This window comes from Alligator mississippiensis, chromosome 4 (genome assembly GCF_030867095.1).
Source record: "Alligator mississippiensis isolate rAllMis1 chromosome 4, rAllMis1, whole genome shotgun sequence".
Taxonomy (NCBI): domain Eukaryota; kingdom Metazoa; phylum Chordata; order Crocodylia; family Alligatoridae; genus Alligator; species Alligator mississippiensis.
Window position 1 is genome coordinate 155,062,789 of NC_081827.1, and position 9,141 is coordinate 155,071,929.

General features: G+C 44.4%; 1 long non-coding RNA gene across 1 annotated transcript; it reads left to right on the forward strand.

The window, feature by feature from the left end:
* The first annotated feature begins 511 nt into the window (after positions 1-511).
* Positions 512-7,144, forward strand: LOC132249880 (uncharacterized). The gene is made up of 2 exons (XR_009461360.1): positions 512-606; positions 6,640-7,144. It is a non-coding gene; the product is annotated as an uncharacterized LOC132249880 (long non-coding RNA).
* Positions 7,145-9,141: the final 1,997 nt, after the last annotated feature.

Genomic DNA, 9,141 nt, shown 5'->3' on the forward strand with positions numbered 1-9,141 from the left:
CCTATTGGTCCCTAAATCCCTTACTTTTCAGAGAGAACAGAAACTTTGGACTTTTAATCCCTTGCATCCCTGCATGACCAAAGGTGATTTTGAGGCTTGAGTTTAGGCAAGAAAGAAAGCCTTTAGCTTAATGGCTGGTGTGGCAAAAGGCCACCTCTGTTTCTCCCCAAAAACTCTGCTCTGTGACAATTTGATAAGGTTGGGCCCAGCAGAGGGTACACACCTTACCCTATCTGTTTAGGTAATCTGAGCTGGATACATTCCTGAGGGAGGGGGGAAACCTGCTCCCTCGGCCTACGTGACTGGTATCACATACCTGAGTGAGGGGCTTGCTCCCTGGGGACTGCCAGTCTGCCCAGCAACTAGTGATGCATTTCAAATTGGTTGGCTGACAGCTAACAGGTGCTGGCCTCCATTGGACCAGGTAAATGAGGTAACAATGGGTATATAAGTTAAGGACTGCCCAGGAGGAGGGGGCAGAAGCCATTAGGAAGACTCAGAGAGGGAGAAGAGCTGAACCATCTGAAACTTGCTCTCTCTCAAAACTCATGATCAAGGAACTGCCTGCCTCCAGAGGGAATCTCCACCTGCCTCTGGATGATACTTGTGAGTAAGCTACCCGAGATCTAACTAGATATATAGAATGCAGTAACTCAGATGCGTGATCAAAGGCTATGCAACCAGGGGAGTTTGCTTTATGGGATTTCTCTGATATTGCTCTACCCTCTACCCTATTCTAACCCTACACTTTGTAACCATAGATTCATAGATTCATAGATGCTAGGGTTGGAAGGGACCTCAATAGATCATCAAGTCTGACTCCCTGCATAGGCAGGAAAAAGTGCTGGGTTCAGATGACCCCAGCTAGATGCTTATCTAACCTCCTCTTGAAGACCCCCAGGGTAGGGGAGAGCACCACCTTCCTTGGGAGCCCATTCCAGACCTTGGCCACTCGAACTGTGAAGAAGTTCTTCCTAATGTCCAATCTAAATCTGCTCTCTGCTAGCTTGTGGCCATTATTTCTTGTAACCCCCGGGGGTGCCTTGGTGAATAAAACCTCACCAATTCCCTTCTGTGCCCCTGTGATGAACTTATAGGCAGCCACAAGGTCACCTCTCAACCTTCTCTTGCGGAGGCTGAAAAGGTCCAGGTGCCTCAGTCTCTCCTCATAGGGCTTGGCCTGCAAGCCCTTAACCATACGTGTGGCCCTTCTCTGGACCCTCTCCAGGTTATCCACATCCCTCTTGAAGTACAGCACCCAAAACTGCACGCAGTATTCCAACTGTGGTCTGACCAGTGCCCAATAGAGGGGAAGTATCACCTCTTTGGATCTGTTCGTCATGCATCTGCTGATGCACGATAAAGTGCCATTAGCTTTTCTGATGGCTTCGTCACACTGCCGACTCATGTTCATCTTGGAGTCCACTAGGACTCCAAGATCCCTTTCCCCTTCCGTTCCACCAAGCAGGTCATTTCCTAGGCAGTAGGTATGCTGGACATTTTTCCTCCCTAGGTGCAGCACTTTGCATTTATCCTTGTTGAATTGCATTCTGTTGTTTTCTGCCCATATGTCCAACCTGTCCAGGTCTGCTTGTAGTTGTTCCCTGACCTCTGGCGTGTCCACTTCTCCCCACAGTTTTGTGTCATCTGCAAACTTGGACAGAGTACACTTCACTCCCTTGTCCAAGTTGCTGATGAAGATATTGAAGAGTATTGGTCCAAGGACCGAGCCCTGCGGGACCCCACTGCCCATACCCTTCCAGGTTGATACCGACCCATCCACTACGACTTTCTGGGTGTGACCCTCTAGCCAATTCGCCACACACTGGACCGTGTAGTCATCCAAGTCACAGCCTCTTAACTTGTTTACCAGTATGGTGTGGGATACCGTATCGAAGGCCTTCCTGAAGTCTAAGTATACGACATCAACCCCTACTCCTGCGTCCAGGCATTTTATAACGTGGTCATAAAAAGAGACTAAATTAGTCAGGCAAGAGACTAGATATATCTATCTATCTATCTATCTATCTATCTATCTATCTATCTATCTATCTAGTCTCTTGCCTGACTCCCAATATAGTTCTCCTTTGTACCTAGTGTGGGAAACTTATTGGGAGTGGGTCTAGATTATGCCTGGGGGTCCCCTTGGTTTGGCTGACTAAGGGAGACCACTACTTGTGCTTCTGACTGAGGGAAGCATCCCAAGTTCTTGAAGTGAATCAAGTACCCTTGAGGACTACTAGGCCTGTGTTTCTCAGGGCGCACAGAGTCAGAATCAAGTGCAACCCTGGGTGGTGGCAGTGGAACCCCCAGGTTAGTAAGTGTGCTCCAGGAAGGGGGTCAGCCAGATGTGAGGTGTCCCCAGGGAGGCACTTGGAGCCTGGAAGGTGGTCGGGCACAGTGAAGTGGGTGGCTCAATGCGGGAGCTCCCCCTACTGGCCCACCACAGCTAGTCTTTAGCTAATATTCAGCACAGCATTCAGGACCAGCACAGATGTACACATCAACTACATTTCCCAAATTTTTCCATAACTATGGGGTCATGGGTTTCTTGACCCTTTCCTGGTGCTGAGCCCAGTCAGACACCAGAAGCTGAGCTAACTATCCCGTGGGGCTGATCTAGACTATAATGAGGCCAGGCCAGAACTCTGGACCCAGCCAGTTTCAATCAAGAGATAAGGACAAGTCATACCCAGAACAAGTGTCACCTGCAGCAAACCCAGAACAACATTCTGGTCCTAGCTTGACTGAGTGAGGCAATTAAGGCAGTTAATCCCCTGAAGCCACAGGCAGTAGGTCCCACCTACTCCAGCCCTTAAAAACCAGATCCACCCCACAGTCTATTTGTTCAGGCAAAGGCAAAAGTTTTTCCTCCTGACCTTCCATAGACTTCCTTGCTGGCCTCCTGGCTCAACCTGGGTCTGACTCCAGCTTCTGACTCTGATAAGACTCTTAGCATTCCTTGATTCCAGTTCCCTGCTGATGGTTATGGCTTGACTTCTGGCTCTTATTTTGGATTCTAATCCCAGTTAACCCTTAGTTTACCTTGTCTCTGAATTCATCTTCTGACTCTGGCTTGTCCTGACTTTGACTACAGCTCCCGAATACAGTTCCACCACCAGACCCTCCAGACCCCAGCTCCCTGGGTAGCCCTCCTGGATCAACCCCACACTTTGGGTAACTAACCTTCACTCAACCACCTATGCCCATACCCTGGCACATCACACAGCGTATGTTACTAAATTACTGATCAGTACTGACTTCAAGAACCCTAGAACAACTGGCAGAGAGGAGAAGGCAGAACATTGATATAGAGAAAGTGGAGGATTTCAAAACTTACTGATGTCCTCTTGTGAGCTGGTGCGCAAAAGCAGGGGAGTGGTAGGAAGTTTTCTATGCCTCCACAAGGAGCAGAGCAAGATCATCCCAGAGTTCAGGAGCATGAAAAGCGATGGGCCAGACCAAGGCACAAATCTTAAAGTCATAATCCTTCACTAAGACCTAAGCATCCAGAGCCTATGGACAATGAGGCAAAGCCAGTCCTTTGTGATAGGTTCAGAGAGCAATGCTTGGAGGAAGAGCTAAATTTTCTGGAAAGTGAGTGACATGGTCCTGAGCCTGAAGCTTTTCTAGAGTCAGCAGGAGCCTTGGGTCATGGGTTGGATGGAGTGTGCCCCAAGCTGCTTTTGGGACCTCTTGCCCATCCACCAATTGGGTGAGGATTTGGTACCAAATAATTAGGTGGCTTGAAAAGGCTCCAGATAGAGTAGAGAACCAAAGCCATTGTCACAGGTTTATTTTTTTACATAACCACATACTGTATTTGGAAGCCCATTCAAATATAGGGCAGATCACTTGTAAAACCATGGCCTAATGATGGCTTGAGATGCTGACAGAAACAGCTATCAAGTCTCCTGATTGTCTCATCTGAATCTCCATAAAAAAGTCACAGGTAGTGAATCACTTCTGATGTATCATTCACCCAAGTTCCCTGTTTGATTCCTCAGCTCCCAGTTTGATCCCCCAGCTTCCTGATCATTCCCCACAGCTTCTCCTGGGGCTGCCGGGGTCAGGGGAGGGGCATCCAAGGGAGCAACCGGTTGAGCCACAGCTTCTCCTGGGGCTGCTACCTCAAGCCGGGGCTCCCCTGGCTGCTCCTGCCGCACTGCCTGTCTATCTAGTCTATGGCCAAATAAGATTTGGTGCTAAATATCTTTGGATTCGGATTTGCTGAATCAAATCAGGATAGTGATTCGAATAAACAAATCTAATCACTGTCCCTCTGAATCTCCAAATCCGAATCTGAAGTGGACACTTTTCACTTTACACAGGCCTACTCCACAGGTCTTCTGCTCCAACCCCCTCCCTGAGGTAGGGTCATCAAACCATTCTATACAACTCCATTGTCTAATATATTTGCAAAACTACACAGTCAATCCTGACATGACACAAGATATCCTAGCCTACAACCAGTAAAACAGAGGGACTACAGTAGCTTTGTAATTGCGTTGTAGATCAGAAAAACAATTCTTTCTTCAGCTGAATTTTCATAGCTTATGGCCAAAAAGTAATTCTGTTTTTGATATAAAGTCAACATTTTCTATGTGCAATAAAAACCATTTTCCAAGCAGCCCTTTGCAGGACTAAGTCCTTCATTCACAACTAAATAAACTGAAATTGGCAGCAAATACATTATTGTAAGTCACATCGCCAATCTCCAAATACATTTCCTGGCTTAATGCTGAGTTACTCTGAAAATGCACTTAAATATTGCCTGATGAGAGGTGAAGAGATAAAGTAGAGAGAAATCTGTCATTTATAATCAATAAAACTCAAAAAGCCTCTTAGCTCTAGGTAGCTGAAAAAAAACTGAGTGAAAGATTCATGCAGAAGGCTCTGTGGAAGCATTGTCCTTGGTAACCATAGGCATAATGTGTCCATTATTTTACTGTCACTAATTATTCATTATTTTTCAGCATCAAAGAAGGTCCCCTTCAGGAACAGGACTATTATGCTGCACAAGCATACAGAAGCCCATCATTTACTGAGAAAAACAAAATCCTTCCCATTCTTGTGCTATGAACTACTTTTTCTTAGTAAAATACAATGTTTTTCCCCCACAGGAAGGATTTGTTCTCTGTTGATATTAACTATGTCAGCAGAAGACAAGGTTTTGGAGTTCCAGGGAGGCTGCTGCTCCTGACCTGGCCTGGTGCTGCTGCTTCTCCCTGCTTCCTGGTTGCAACACATACACACATCCTCACTGCTTCCTGCCATGTACACAAACCCTATGGATCCGTGAGCTGGAGCCAATGGTTCTGTGGGCCTTATCCAGCCTGCATACTGTATGATGCCAAGCCATGAATCATGTTTATCATCACACTAGTGCCAAAGGACAAATTGAGATTGTGGCAAGCATCATACAAACAGAGTAGAAGACGGTCCTAGATGGGACAGCCTTAGGATATTGTTACACTTTAAATTTAGCACATCCTAACAGCATTAACAATACTAGGGCACCTATACATGTGACAGACCTCTGCTCCAGCACATGTTAATTAGCACGTGTCAGAGCAGACGCAATTAATCAAGTCTGTTGTGAGTCTGCTGGAGCGTGCTTAGTATGGGAATAAGCTCAAAGCTTTGGTGGGACATGGGGAATGGCATGGAAGCTGGTCCCAGTCCCTGTATCACACAGGAACCTAGAATTGGTTTTGGTTGCAGTAGGGGCTGAAGTGGGAGCCTGAAAAACAGTTGCTTGTCTGTTTCCCAGACTCCTTACCACATGGGAACCTCAAATGAGCTCCAAAGCAATCTCAGAGATGAGACTAAAAAGCAGCTGATTTTCCGTCTCTGTCCTGGGACTGTACTGGAGCCTATCCAGACTCTGGTGGGGTACTATGATGTATATTTATTTATGCTCTGTATTAATGTGCAACCACTCAGAAAACTTTCTACCTTCTATTAATGCTTACTACAATCTAAATATACCATATACTAAGTGTAAAAATACCTTGTTGTATTGAGGCAGGAGCTGTATGTTGTAATGAGGCAGGAGTTGTGATGGATTGGAAGTAGGGAGATTGTGCATAGTAAGGTTGTGTACACACAAATCACTTTTCTTTCCAGATAAATGTCACTGATACAGCATATGATAAGATCCCTGCTCCTTATCCCATGTGAATGAGCTTTAGAGCTTTAGAGTATTTGTGTACTTTAGAGTATTAATTAATCCATACTGGGTACATCTACATAGGACACTACTGTGGAATTGACTTATTAGCTCCACAGTGGGCACATCTACATGTGCCCCCCACTGCACATTTGGTACTGGACAGTCATTCAGTACTTGCTTTAGCAAGTGCTAAATGATTGTGGAGTTACCTGCCAGTACTTTGCAGTCCCTGTTAGGGTAGCTTGTTATGTTTAATGCTTTGAAGTTGCACCTCCTTATAGTATTGTTTCTATTTTAGCTTTACTTAATCATTGCTTATGTTTTGTCCTTACTGTTTGTTTTTTATTATTAGCTGGGTTTGAGCTGTTTTTGTAGAGCTCATAGGTGCTGATTATATTATATCTTGTCTTTTTTATCACTGTGAGAAGTTCTTTAATATAACATAGCAATGGTCTTGTTACCAGCTCCAGTTAACTGAACTTGGCACTAACCAGCTGAATCAGAAGGATGAAATAATTGGATATATTAATGAAAGGTGATAAGGAAAACCAATGGACAACGTCCAAAGTAAGACACCAGAAAAAGACCAAATTAAGAAGTGTGCTTGTAATGGGTCTGTTAGACAAAGAAATATGCTGATGGGAGAAAAGATGGATAGTATGCTGACTGCAGAGAGACCAATCCAAAAGGAAAGAGTCATCAAAGAAGTGAAGTTGAGTAAAAGCATAAAAGCGGGGAGCAAGGCAGTTCATCATCATCATCATCAATTTCCAGCCTTCAACACCTGTCTGGACTGTTCCAGCCCACAACGTACCCTTTGCTTCCAGGAACTGAGTGGCCGTCTTTTCTGTTGAGCAAAGGAACATCTGGAATTGAATGAGATTATTGTGCTGAATGTTCTTCTCTCTCTTAATATAGAAACTGCTAAGATAATACTTGTTGTACTAATAAAGTTAGACTTTGATTTTAGGACACTGAGTTGTCTGTACTTTGATTTTAGGACACCAAGTATTCCAAGCTGTTGGATTTCAAGACACTGAGCTGTCTGCATTTAAATGAAACTTTGATTTTAGGACGCAGAGTTGTCTTCATTCATATTTCACATTCCATTTAAGGGTTAATTGTGATTTAACAATCTCTAAGCACAGCTGGTGGACAGTGGTGCTAACAGGCCTAGTGGCGCATGGTGATTTTTAGACAGTTTGTGCATGCCGACACTATGTCACCGTAGAGACAAGCTATGTCACCATACAACATCACCATAGCGATGAGCTGTCTCATGTAGACACGCCTAGTAAAGCATCACCGTGTACATGTGCATCACTATTAGGCTGGAGTAAACTAATGAACTCTGCCATAGGATAGTGCTGCCCAACACAAGTACTATCCTATGGCAGAGTTATTTACTTTACCACAACACATGTGTAGAGGGTGACCGGGGCTGGCTGGGGCATAAGATTGCTACAGTGCAGGGGTTGTGGGCCAGCTAGCCCAGAATGGGAGTACCTGTGTGCTCCGCCCAGCCCCTCCACAGCACATTGAGCTGGGGTGGAGCAGCAAGCTGATCCCCACAGTCCCCCTGCTACCTGGGGCTGCATTGCCTCAGTTCAACATGTTGTCGTCCTGGTCACACATGTAAATTCAGTGCCCAGGAGCAACAAATGATAGAGTGAACTGCACCAGAGTTTGTGTCGCATTAATATCACATGCAGATGCGCCCACCAAATTCACGTGGTTTTTCATCACCCAAGATCTAACCATTCAAAAATCATGAGTCAGCCCTGCACAAAAGCACCACCTCTTTTAGAAATAACAGTATATAGTAGGTTTTATTTTGTATATGTGCTTTCTGGATTTTCATCCTCTAGGCCAGAGGTTCCTAAACTCTTACAGATTATTCACCACCAATTCAAAACAATAAAATTTTACTTACCACCAGCAATTTTTTCAGTTCAACATTAAGTACCACCAGCAAATTTTTGCCATATAAAATAATTATAATAAATTTGTTAACTTGTACCACTGACAGGTTGTCTGTGTATCACTGGTGGTACCCATACCACAGATTGGGAACCGCTGACCTAGGCAATCATATGATTAAACTAATCTCTGCAGTTATGGAATGGGGACACTTTTGCAAAGCTAAAGTTCCTACATTATCACCTGCTTTCAGAAGTAGGAAGATTATGAGAAAGACCAAACAGCATGAGACTTACAGTAAAATGCTAAGAACTAGTGACCTTGTTTCTTGTGAGAAAGTAACTTGCTTTGGATGCTAGAAATCTCTTCCAGGAGAGGCACAGTTTAATACATGTATCTGCCCCACTCAGGGACTTTGAATAAAAAAAACAGAATAGCAGTCAGACTGGCAATTTATAAATCTATATTTAAGCACATAACCACCCACCTTGATTTCTAAAGGTGCTAAGTTATCAAAGTAAACAGGAGCTGCCAGTGCTCTGCACCACCAAAAATGAGGCTTTTATTACCCTGCTTAAAATATAAGTCTACTCCAAAAACTTGAGCTCTCACCTTCAAAAAATATTGTCCAGCATTCTTAGTGGCACAGCAAAACTAAAACCCACCTGGATCAGGCTCTAAACACCAGAAGATTTTTCTAATGGGTGTTTTTGGTGCAAGACTGTGCTGAACTCCAGGAACTCTTTGACCTCTTGACTTCATAACCCTAAGACTGACCTGATGAGACACCATTTGGTAAGACAATAGGCATAGACATGTGGATGCCAGATTATTTGAAATGCTTTAAAAAAAAAAAAGTATGCCTGTCTCAGTATTATGGTGGAATTAGCATTCCTCCAGAATAAGTCAGTAGGGCTTCAAAGAAGTTGTTATGTGACTGCCTGGTCCAATCCACAAATGTGGGCTCCTTTCCTACATGTGCTGTGTGACCTTGGGTGAGTTCTTTCTACTTTTTCTGCCTCTAGTTCTGTTCCAGACATTTTCTG